This window comes from Panthera pardus, unplaced genomic scaffold (genome assembly GCF_024362965.1).
Source record: "Panthera pardus isolate Hobbes unplaced genomic scaffold, ASM2436296v1 HiC_scaffold_5, whole genome shotgun sequence".
Classification (NCBI taxonomy): Eukaryota; Metazoa; Chordata; class Mammalia; order Carnivora; family Felidae; genus Panthera; species Panthera pardus.
Window position 1 is genome coordinate 10,713,370 of NW_026526980.1, and position 12,749 is coordinate 10,726,118.

The 12,749-nt window shown below is 45.3% G+C and overlaps 1 long non-coding RNA gene across 1 annotated transcript; it reads left to right on the plus strand.

Moving 5' to 3' along the window:
* The first annotated feature begins 4,385 nt into the window (after window positions 1-4,385).
* Window positions 4,386-7,300, plus strand: LOC109278456 (uncharacterized). The gene is made up of 2 exons (XR_002085670.2): window positions 4,386-4,956; window positions 7,190-7,300. It is a non-coding gene; the product is annotated as an uncharacterized LOC109278456 (long non-coding RNA).
* The last annotated feature ends 5,449 nt before the right edge of the window (window positions 7,301-12,749 follow it).

The following is a 12,749-nucleotide window of genomic DNA, read 5'->3' on the forward strand; positions in this document are numbered from 1 at the left end:
CAGAGAGAGGTGGCTGAGAGCATGGGCTGTGGAGCCAGACAGCCTGGGTTCCACAGGGGGCTCTGCCACTCAATAGCTGTGTGGTCTGAGGCCAGTTGCTAAGCCTCTCTGTGCTCCTGATTTCTCATCAAAGGATTCTAATGGCAGTGATGAGGGAGCATAAGGCAAGCTGACACCCCGCAAACACCCCTCCCCCAGGTGGGAAGTGTGTGACATTCCTTAGGCACTCATGGCTACCCAAGAACCAAGGAAAGGAAAGGAAACAAATGGTTAACTCAGATCACAGTCATGCAGGACAGGGGTCTCCATCAGTTTACGTATGTCTTGGTAAATTACAAGAAAACGGCAATCTTATCAATAGCCTAATCTCCAGGAACCTATAGACGCAGTTTCCTGGAGCCCCAACATCACCCTCCCCTCCATAGTGATGTGGGAAACAAAGACAAGAAGGAAATGGCTGGTAAAATGAAATTTCTTTATAACCTGCAGCCCATTGACAAATACTTGAGGCAAATACAAAGTATAACATTCCTCCAGAACCCCCTACTGTCCTAATGGTAATGCCTTACTAGAGGGAAAACCACCTTAGCTTGACAATAGCAAGGCCTCAAGTATCTTAGGAGTCCTCTTTAGCATACGAAAGTCCTTCTGGAGGCCTCCCTTCGGCCTTTATCTCCTCAACTCCATAGTATATAACCAGTCATTCTCCACAACCCCCCGGGAAGCTCTTCTGCCCACGGGTCCTGTCCCCGTGTTTTAATAAAATCACCTTTTTTTTTTTTTTTTTTTGCTCCAATAAAATTACCTTTTTTGCACCAAAGACGTCTCAAGAATTCTTTCTTGGGCAGCTCCGGACCCCCACCACCTCAAAACCCCATCAACATCATCTACCACCAACACAGGGCTGTAAGGCAGGCAGGGGTCCTGGGGGCAACATTTATAGAGACACCCAGCGTTTTGCAAGTGCAGGGTTAGCACCTGAGAGTATCTCCCTCCTCCACCCTCTTCTTCTTCCCCCAACCCTAGTCCCAGCCGAGCTCTTAAGATTGTTGGAATTGATGTGGCTTAAAGTAGAGTCTGAGAGCCAAAGGCCAAGAAAGAATTCTTAGATGTTTTTGGTGCAAAAAGGTGGCTTTATTAAATAAAGCACAGGGACAGGACCTGTGGGCAGAAAGAGCTGCACTGAGGTTGTGAGGAGTGACTGGTTATATACTTTGGAGTTGAGGGAGGTAAAGGCAACGGAAGCTTCAAAAAGGATTCTCTTATGTTAAAGAAGATTTACAGGATCCTGGAGGCCTCGCTAACATTGTTTTCCCCTCTAGCAAAGCACTGACTTTAAGACAGAAGTTGCTGGAGGAATGTCATATTCTGCCTATCTCCAGTATTTGTCAAGGGGCTGCAGGTTATAAGGAAATTTAATTTATCTACGTTTCTTTTGCCTTTGTTCTCCACATCAGAATGACATAAGGAGATCAGTTCTCTAAGGCACTTAGAACAGTGCCTGGTCCAGAATTGCTATAGCATTTATATAATTGCTATATAATTGCTATATAATTGCTATAAATTGCTATAGCATTTATATAATTGCTATATAAATGTTTGTTAAATGAACTAAACATTTTTTATTAAAGGTTTATATTACTAAATGCTAATATTGTTTTTTCTTCTTTTTTAAATTTATTTTTTATTAAAAAAATTTTTTTACATTTATTTTTGAGAGACAGAGACAGAGAGAGACAGAGCAAACGTGGGGGAGGGGCAGAGAGAGAGGGAGACACAGAATCAGAAGCAGGCTCCAGGTTCGGAGCTGTCAGTGCAGAGACCCACGCGGGGCTTGAACTCACAAACTGTGAGATCATGACCTGAGCCGAACGCGGACACTCAACCGACTGAGCCACCCAGGCGCCCCTTTTTTCTTCTTTTAATTGTTTTTAATGTTTATTCATTTTTGAGAGACAGAGTGTGAGTTGGGGAGGGGCAGAGAGAGAGGGAGACAGAGAATCTGAAGCAGGCTCCAGGCGCTGAGCCCTCAGCACAGAGAGCACCACGGGGAGCTCAAACCCACAAACCGTGAGATCACGACCTGGGTTGAAGTCCGACGCTTAACGGACTGACCGACCCAGGTGCCCCTTAACCGACTGACCGACCCAGGTGCCCCTCGTTTTCTCTTCTTTTTATATAATTTTGCCCGGTGTTGGTCATGTGGAAAAAAAGACTGGTAACCCTGGGTTTGCTCCCAAAGTTTATTCGAGAAATGTTACTGTTTTGTACATTTCAGTCACCACACCAGGAGGCATATGATGTCAAATTGTCCCACTGACACTGGTTGATGATGGATGTTGGCTTTGTTGAGATGCTAGGTTTGGAAATTTTACTTCCTTGGTTAAATTTATTCCTCGGCATTTTATTCTTTTAGGGGCAATTGCAGATGGAACTGTTTTCTTAAGTTCTCGCATTTGGGAATTTTAAAGCGCCAAGTTAGGACCACTTTGACTTGCAAACATTCCAGGTATGTAACCAAACCAACGTGAGTGCGATTCTCGATCACTCACAGAAACTTCACCAGGTGGGTTGTGGCACAAGGAAAACTTTATTTGCAGCAAATAAGTGAGGTCACGGGAATGGCTTCCAAAGCCCTGACTCCCCAAGAGAGGGTGAATGGTTATCTTTAGGATTAGGATGAATATTTAGATAGGAGATCTCTGTCATTGGACGAGAGGCAGGCATAAAATTGCGCATGCGCCATAAGGAAACGTGCCTAGACAACGTTGTGTGTTATGCAAATGAGGCTTGTGCTCCTCCTGGGGAGGGGATTTTAGTAGTATAATGAGGTAAAGGTTATGTTGGGTCGTTCTAGGGGTCACTCCACAGTCCATCTGCGCAGGGCCAAACGGTCTAGCTTGTGGGTGTGGTCAGGGCAGTCGCCATCCCACCCCTGAGGTAGTTTTGGGTTTCATTTGCCAGAGTTAAGAGGAAAGCCGGAAAAAAGCGCTTAAGGAAAAACGTAAGACAAAGGCTAGTGAGTACATGCAGGTGGGCGGTAAAGGTCAGGTCCTGGGGTCTAGCTGGTGACACGTTTGCTCTTTGGTGAGTTACAGGCAGAGACCACTCTAGGCGGAGTTGTGTCACAAGGGAAACTTTATTTGTAGCAAATAAGGAGATCAGGAGGAATAACTTGCAAAGTGGTAACTCTTCAAGTGGAGGTGAGTGGGTTGCTGTTCTTTGGGGTTAGAATGAATATTCAGAAAAGGGAATCTTGTCACTGCATGTAAAGTTGGGCGTAAGGTTGCCCAGGCATACTTTGAAAACATGCCTATGCATGTATCCCATGTTGTGTTAATAAACCTGCGTTCCTCCGTGGGTGGGGATTTAATTTTTTTTTTATGTTTATTTATTTATTTTGAAAGAGAGAGAGAGAGAGAGAACACGTCAGCAGGGGAGGGGCAGACAGAGCATCTCAAGCAGGCTCTGTGCTGTCATCACAGAGCCTGATATGGGGCTGGAACTCATGAACCTGAGATCATGACCTGAACTGAAATCAGGAGTCAGATGCTCAACCAAGGAAGCCATCCAGGTGCCCCTTGGATGGAGATTTTAACATTAGAATGAGATAGAGCTCGCTGTCAGCAGGTGTGAGTCGGTGTTTGAGCTCAAACTGGTCTAGGCTGGCGGGAGCTCTTGTTTGCCTCTAAAAGACAAGGTTGGGTTGCCTGGGTGGCTCAGTCAGTTAAGCATCAGACTTCAGCTCAGGTCATTATCTCGTGGTTCATGGGTTTGAGCCCTGCATCTGGCTTTGTGCTGATAGCTCTTCTGATTCTGTGTCTCCCTCTCTGTCTTCTCCCCTGCTCATGCTCTGTTTCTCTCTCTCTCTCTCAAAAATAATGTTAAAAAATTAAAAAGATAAGGTTAATGTTTCTGTCAAGAAGGGGGATGAGTAGGGGACTTGCTGGTGACAGTTTTAACCTCATTAATCCTGTGGGGCACAGTTTCAATCCTGCAGTAGGTCAATCTTTATTTTTGAACAGTGCTGGGAGTGTTACAATTGATTTACTGTGTCTGATATGTTTAGGCTATTTTCTGGCTTGGTAGAGACCATTGGGTTTTGCATTCCCTTTTGTTCCCTTAAGATCTTTAACTACTGAGGTTTTTGTATTTCTTAGTTCTTACACCTCTTAGGAAGAGTTCTGTAAGAAGTGTTGCCAGGGCAAGTAGTGCTGGTGAACTGTAGATCACAGAAGATAGCTGGGGGTTTAAAATGACTTCTGTGCCACAAAAGTTATATCTCATCTTTCTTTTTCTGGGGACCCCCCCCAACTCTTTCTGCTTATAGTTATATCTGTAAATTATATTCCTTTTGTTAACATTTATAATTTTTCTTTAGGGTCCTTTCTCAGGGTCAAGATTTGGGTCAATCACATCTTCGCAATTAAAAAAAAAAAGTCAAATACCAGAGTGATTTGTGATCATCAGCAAGAAACAAACAATATCTGTGCATTAGAGAAACTTGTAAGCACCTGATTAAAGAAGAGATCAGGTCAACCACACCGGTGGGATGAACCTCTTCCTCTGACACAACCTCACCTGTTAACTGGAGCTATTCAGGAAGAAAGAGGCAAATGCAAATTGTGGGATGCTCCTGAGAGGCAACTGGCCAGGGTGTTTCAGCAATGCCAATGTCTTACGAGAAAAAAAAAAAAAAAAAAAAAAGATGAGACAAATTAAAATTCAAGGAAAAGGAGATTAAAGAAGGATAAAGAGGCATGAAGCTAAATGCCATTCATGATCCTTCGGGCCTCTCCCCAGGGCAGCTAGCTTGAGCATCCTTACGACATGGCAGCTGTCTTCACCCAGAGCCAGTGATTCAAGAGAGTGAAAGGCAGAAGCACTAGTATCTTTTATGACCTGGTCCTGGAAGTCACATACTATCATTTCCACATTATCCTATTGGTTACACAGGTCAATACTATTTAGTGTGGGAAGAGAGTACACAGGGGTGTGAACACCATGGGATGAGGGTCCCTGACTGCCATATTACAGGCTGCCTACCACAAGTACCTACCTCATGGGGTTGTGGAAGGAATGAAATGCATTAATAAATGGAAAGGATTCCAGACCAATGCTCTTCATACAGTAGGTTCTTATCAATGTTAGCTTTTGGTATTATTGGCCCACAGGGTAGCAGTTTGCTTTTCTTTAACTATATATCACTGTCACAAATTTTAAGGCAATAATCTTTCACTCTTAACCTATCTTAACCTAGGGCACTCCTCAAAATCACCTGTGGGATTTTTCAGTTTAATACTACTTTTTAGGAGTACCTGGGTAGCTCAGTTGGTTGGGAATCTGACTCTCTTTTATTTATTTATTTATTTATTTATTTATTTATTTTTTTAATTTTGATTTTGAGAGAGAGACAGAGTGTGAATGGGGGAGAGGCAGAGAGAGGGAGACACAGAATCTAAAGCAGGCTCCAGGCTCTGAGCTATCAGCACAGAGCCTGACATGGGGCTCGAACTTACAAATCATGAGATCATGACCTGAGTAGAAGTCGGTCGCTTAACTGGCTGAGCCACCCAGGTGCCCTGGGAGTCTGACTCTTGATTTCAGCTCAGGTTATGAACTCATGGTTCCTGAGGTGGAGCCCCTGTTGGGCTCTGCACTGACAGCTCGGAGCTTGCTTGGGATTCCCCCCTTGCCCCTCCCCCTCCATCAATCAAAATAAATAAATATGGGTGCCTGGGTGGCTCAGTCAGTTAAGCGTTGGTCTCTTGATTTCAGTTCCGGCTGTGAACTCACGGGTTCATGGGATCAAGCTCTGAGTTGAGCATGGAGGCTGCTTGGGATTTTCTCTCTCCCTCTCTGCTTCTCTGTTCCATTTCTGCTCACATGAGCATGTGCTCACTCTCTCTCTCCCACTAAATAAATAAGTAAATAAATAAACTTTAAAAAAATATATACTTTTAAAAACAATTTTAAGTGGTTTTAAAATTTATGAAAATAACAATGCTTGTTCAACCTTACAGAAGTATGTATAATATATGCTTGTTTCCCTCCCTGGGAGTAACTACTTTTAAGTTTATATTCTTCTGATCACTTTATCCTAATTTATAGATATATTATACTAGTGTTAAATAAATGGGATTCTAGTGTATGTATGGGTGGGTGACTTAGAAATTGGTTGAATGGTTTATCTTGGGAATCATGTATGTTATGTCTGTGCATTTGTGTGACGGTCTCCAGTCCCACCCTACTCCCCAGGGACTGACCATTGAGAGATTTTTTTTTTTCCTAGGGGGTAGGGGCATATTTTCATAATTTACCATTCCACGACGTGGAATGGAATAATGGAGTCATGACAAAGTTTGATCCCCAGATAGGTCGGTAGGCTTGATTCTATTTCAAATCTGTAATGCAAATATTGGGGAAAGTCTGTGAGCTTTGGAGTCAAGGCAAGTCTGGATTTGAATGTTGGCTCTGATGCTTACTAGCAGGATGACTCTGGGCAAGGTTTGCTTCTCTTTGTATCAGTCTCTCTCCTTCAGTCTCCATATTTGTAAAGCCACCTCATGGAGATATTAAGTGAGGTCATCCGTGATGTCAAGTGTCAGGCGGACTCCCAGCCTGAATTACTCAGTGTAGGTTAGCTGCGTTTCCTGTCACCGCACCCTTTGGACGGACTGCGGAACTTCCCACAAGAGGGCGCAAGTGAGCGGGCGTGAGTGCCTTGCAGCCCTTTGAGCGCCGCCGTGGGGGCTACAGCGGTTCAGCGGCCACAACATTGCAAACATCCCTGGAGTATGTGTAAACACGGTCCTGTCCTCTCCGGAGGTGGCTGAATGAGATTGTGTCGTGAATATAATGAGTGCCCCGGGGGGTGGCAACAGCTCTGCTCTGCCTCTGGGTAGCCTGCCTTCTGGTTGCTATGGAATTTTCACAGCCGTTCTCTTCCCAAAAGCACTGAGTCAAATCCCTTTTGGGACCAAAAAGCCTTAGTTTCACCACCTTTAAGATAGATGGCATCATACTTTCCAGTCTCTCCCCATCAGGTTAGCTGGAGCAAAGGGCAGAGCCGGGGCCACTGAAAAAAGTGAATGACCACGAAATAACATGCTCCTATTTTTTCAAAGTATTTTTTTTTTTTTAACTGGCTAATCATGACAGACCTAATCTTACCTCGTTCAACCCTCAGGACAACGTATGAGGAGGATATTATTATCCCTGCTTGATGATTGAGAAAATGGGAGTCACACAGAGGGCTAGCAACTTTCCCAATGTCACACAGCTAGGGAGTAGTAGAGGTAAGTTTCATGGTCTTGTTTGTTCAAACTCCACAGCTGGTGGGTCTAACCACTGCACACACAGCCTTTTTGCTTGAGGTGAACACTCCTGGACTCAGGGTCAGAAGTCATGGGTGAATCATAGTTCTTTCACTGCTGAGTCAATTTGCAAGTCAATTTGCTGAGTCATAGGCAAGTCTCAATAGTTTTTTTCTCTTTCTCCATGAAAACTTTGGGTCTGGGAAGAGTTATGACTTCACTCCACTAACATCCCTCTCTCATGGGGTTGTGTAGGTGTCAAATGTGACACGGGTGTGAATGTGCTTTGCAAACTGTAAGGTGAGGTACACACACAGAAGAGGCATGCTGATGATAGGAAGAAGCAATCAGGGCGGCAGGGTCCTCATTGCATTTGTGGATTGGTTTACTTTTTTAAAAAGTTTATTCATTTTGAGAGAGAGAGAGTGCACGCGCATGTGTGTGGGGGAGGGGCAGAGAGAGAGGGCAACAGAGGATCCCGAGCAGACTCCGTGCTGTCAGCACAGAGCCCAATGCGGGGCTTAAACTCATGAATTGTGAGATCATGACCTGAGCCGAAACCAAGAGTCGGACGCTTAACCGACTGAGCCACCCAGGTACCCCTACTTTCTTCTCCTGTCTTACTTAGTCCCATGACTGTATTCCTTTAACAAATACTGAGTGCCTGCTATATGCCATGCTCTGTCGTGGGCACTGGGGATTCAACAATCAGACAACAGTGCAGGCACAAGTCTCTGCACTCACAAAGCTCCCATTCTAGTGGAGGGAGACAGACAAGACACACACGCACCTGTAATGTGTCAGGGGGTGAGTGCTTTGGGAAAAAAACAAGCAGGAAAGGGTAAGGAGAAAACCCGGGCTGGGGACAAGGTGCAGAGGGAACTGGAGTGTTGAGGAAGATCACTACAGGAGTCCGTGTGAAAGGGATGAGGAAGTGGGTTACGTGCATTTCCGAGGGAATGTTGGTTCAGGCAGATGGAACAGTGCTAGTGCCCTGGGGCAGCAGGTGGTACTGGAGTGCTAGTGCTCTGGAACTAGAAAGGCCAGAGTGGTGGAGCTGAGTGAGCCAGGCGGGGGATCTGTGGTAGATGAGGTCAGAGCACAGGGTAATGGGACGGAACACGGAGGGCCTCACAGGCCACCATAGGGATTTGGGCTTTTATCCTGGGTCAGGCAGGAGCCACTAGAGGGATTTGGGCGGGGGATCCGAGGTGCCTCTGCAGGATGGCTCTGACTGCCTGCTTGAGAATACACCGCAGAGGCACAAGGACTGGAGCAGGGAGGCTGTGAAGAGGCCTGTGCAGTCATCAAGAGATGATGGGCTGGACCAGCAGGTGGCAGCGTGGGATCAGTGAGAGGTGGTCGGATTCTGGACATAGAGATCGGAGCACCAGGACCTCACTGTTCTGCTGGCGGATGTGAGGAGTAAAAATAGGAAAGCCAGCTATAGTTGCTGTAAAGTTTCTGGGGTTGCTGAACAACCATTTGCAAAAATGGAGCTGTCATGTTCGGAGACGGTGGGAGAGACAGGGTGGAAGAAGGGCCCTCAGGGATCAAGCGTAGCCTTGCTGGGTTTGGGATGCAGTCTACTTTTACGTGGGAAGATGGATCCTGGTTCTGCCGGTCACATCGCGAAAGGTCATGCTTCTTTCTAGGGATGGGAGGAATTTGTGCCCAGTGTGCAACATATCACAGCATGTGAAGTGGTTAGCACAATGGCTTCCGTGTAATTTAAAAAAAAAATTTTTTTTTAACGTTTATTTATTTTTGAGACAGAGAGAGATCGAGCATGAACGGGGGAGGGGCGGAGAGAGAGGGAGACACAGAATCGGAAGCAGGCTCCAGGCTCCGAGCCATCAGCTCGGAGCCCTACGCGGGGCTCGAACTCACGGACCGTGAGATCGTGACCTGAGTTGAAGTCGGACGCTTAACCGACTGAGCCACCCAGGCACCCCAGCTTCCATGTAATTAAATTTTATTTACTAAGTACTAATAGCCCCTGCTCTGTGGCAGGCACTGTATACGTGATATAACTCAGTGTAAGCTACCTTATTTGTCCTCACAACAACCCTGTGTGTAGGCCCCGTTACTGTCTTCATTTTCCAGATAAGGGAAACCAAGGCACAGAGATTCAGTAACTTGCCCAAGATTATGAAGCTAGTAAAGTTATGGTAGAGCTGGAATGTAACCCCAAGTACCCTGGTTCAGAATCCCTGCACTTGATATTTACATTAAGTACATAATTAACTAAGTGAATTAATTTCCGGCCCATGTTGGCTGTTACTGTCATTATTGTCATTGATTCTACTCCTGAAGCAGGAAGTTTGGAGACAACTGTGGTATATAAAATAAATTCAGACTCATCACGTGACCTGTTGTCCTGGGGTCTGTGCTGGGCCGCTGCCTCAGCATCTGCGGCCCTTGCTTCTCTCCTGTGTGATTCCAAAGTTAGCTGAAGCATTACTTCCTAATGGAAGCCTTGCCTCGCACCCAGTAAACCCCCCATTAGTTATAAATTCTGAGAGCATTTTGTACCCCCCTTGGTTGCAATAATCACGACTGTATTTACATTACTGAATGGTTTTTTGAATTGTGGTAAAAAAAAACACATAACATTAAATTTACCATCTTAATCTTTTTTTTAAGTTTATTTTTTAAGTTTATTTATATATTTTTGAGAGAGAGAGAGAACACAAGAGAGGAAGGGGCAGAGAGAGAGGGGGAGACATCGAATCTGAAACAGACTCCAGGCTCTGAGCTATTAGCACAGAACCCGATGTGGGGATCGAACCCTTGGACTGTGAGATCATGACCTGAGCCTCAGTTGGACGCTTAACCAACTGAGCCACCCAGGTGCCCCCATTTATTTATTTTGAAAGAGAGACAGTGAGCGCGTGTGCATGTGCATTAGTTGAGGAAGAGCAGAAAGAGGAGACAGAATCCCAAGCAGGCTCCAAGCTGGTGCAGAGCCCAACATGGGGCTTGAACTCACGTACTGTGAGATCACGACCTGAGCGGAAATGGAGAGTCAGACGCCCAAACCAACCGAGCCACCCAGATGCCCCCCATCGTAGTGATTTTTAAGTGTACAGTTCAGTAGTATTAAGTATATCCACATTGTGCAACAGATCTCTAAACTTTTTCATCTTGCAAAATTGAAACTCTATACCAATTAAACATTAATTCCTGCTCTCCTTCCGCCTACCTTTTCTGTTTCTATGATTTTGACTACTTTAGATATTTCATATGAGTGGAATGATACACTATTTGCCCTTTTGTGACTGGCTTATTTCACTTAGCGTAGGGTCCTCGAGATTCATGCTTGTTGTAGTGTGTCAAATTTCCTTCTTTCTTAAGGTTGCATAGCAGTCCAGTGGATGTATATATCACCCTTACTGTATCCATTCATTTGTTGATGGACATTTGGGTTGCTTCTATCTCTTGGCTATTGTGAATAATGGTACAATGAACATGGGTGTGCAATATCTCTTTGAGATAGAGATAGATGCTTTGAGTTCCTTTGAATGTATACCCAGAAGTGGATTTGCTGGATCCGATAGTAGTTCTGTTTTGAATTATTTAAGGAGCTTGCACACTGTTTTCCATAATGGTTACACCAATTTACAACCCCAGTAACAGTGCGCAAAGGTTTCAGTTCCTCTAAATCCTGATCAACACTTGCTATTTTCTGTGGTTTTCATTGTAGCAATCTTAATGGATATGAGGTGTTATCTCATTGTGGTTTTGATTTGCATTTCTCATATGATTAATGATGTTGAGCAGCCTTTCATGTACTTGTTGGCCATCTATCTGTATGTCTTCTTTGGAGAAGGACATTCAAGTCCTTTGCCCATTTTATTTATTTTTTATTTAGTTATATTTAAATTATTTTAATGTTTATTTATATTTGAGAGGGAGAGAGAGAGACAGTGAGCGAGCAGGGGGAAGGGCAGAGAGACAGAGATGGAATCTGAAGGAGGCCCATGACTCTGAGCTGTCAGCACAGACAGAGCCCGACATGGGGCTCGAACTCATGGGGCTCAAACTCTCAAGCCGTGAGATTGTGACCTGAGCTGAAGTCAGATGCTTCACCGACTGAGCCACCCAGGCGCCCCAAATTTTCGTATTCTTAGTATGTGAAAAATAAATCTAGTTATTTTTGTTGTTTGTTATTGTTGAGTTGTAGAAATTCTTCATATATTGTGGATATTAACTCTTCATCAGATATATAGTTTGCAAATATTTCCCCCATTCCTTAAGTTGCCTTTTCTACTCATTGCACATTTAAAAAAATTTTTAATGTTTATTTATTTAAAAAAAATTTTTTTTTTAATGTTTATTTATTTTTGAGACAGAGAGAGACAGAGCATGAATGGGGGAGGGTCAGAGAGAGAGGGAGACACAGAATCGGAAGCAGGCTCCAGGCTCTGAGCTGTCAGCACAGAGCCCGACGCGGGGCTCGAACTCACGGACCGTGAGATCATGACCTGAGCCGAAGTCGGACGCTTAACCGACCAAGCCACCCAGGCGCCCTGTTTATTTATTTTTGTGAGAGAGAGTGAGACAGAGAATGAGCAGGGGAGGGCCAGAGAGAGGAAGACACAGAATCGGAAGTAGGCTCCAGGCCCTGAGCTGTCAGTACAGAGCCCGACGCGGGGCTCGAACCATGAACCATGAGAACATGACCTGAGCCAGTCGGACACCCAACCGACTGAGCCACCCAGGCACCCCATCATTGCACATTTTTAAAATAGACCTCTCTCGGGGCGCCTGGGTGGCGCAGTCGGTTAAGCGTCCAACTTCAGCCAGGTCACGATCTCGCGGTCCGTGAGTTCGAGCCCCGCGTCAGGCTCTGGGCTGATGGCTCCAAGACTGGAGCCTGCTTCCGATTCTGTGTCTCCCTCTCTCTCTGCCCCTCCCCCGTTCATGGTCTGTCTCTCTCTGTCCCCAAAATAAATAAAAAACGTTGAAAAAAAAAAAATAAAATAAAAAATAAAAAAAATAAAATAGACCTCTCTCACCTGACCTGACTGCCAGCTCTGAGTTTTGCTTGCCACTCTGTTCCCCCAGCGTCTAGCTGTTGGAGGATGTCATGGGGAGATGTGACCACTATTTGGCTCTGCAGCTGGCCCTGGGCAATCACAGGCTCCTCACCCCCTCCCGTCCTTGGTATAACATTCTGCCCACCTTTCCCACAATAGGAACTGGTTTCGAGAATGAAAACTTGAAAGAGTAAGGTGCTGTTGAAAATATCTGGACTTGGGGCACCTGGGTGGCTCAGTCGGTTAAGCAGCCGACTTCGGCTCAGGTCATGATCTTGCGGTCTGTGGGTTCTAGCCCCGCATCGGGCTCTGTGCTGACAGCTCGGAGCCTGGAGCCTGTTTCAGATTCTGTGTCTCCCTCTCTCTGACCCTCCCCCGTTCATGCTCTGTC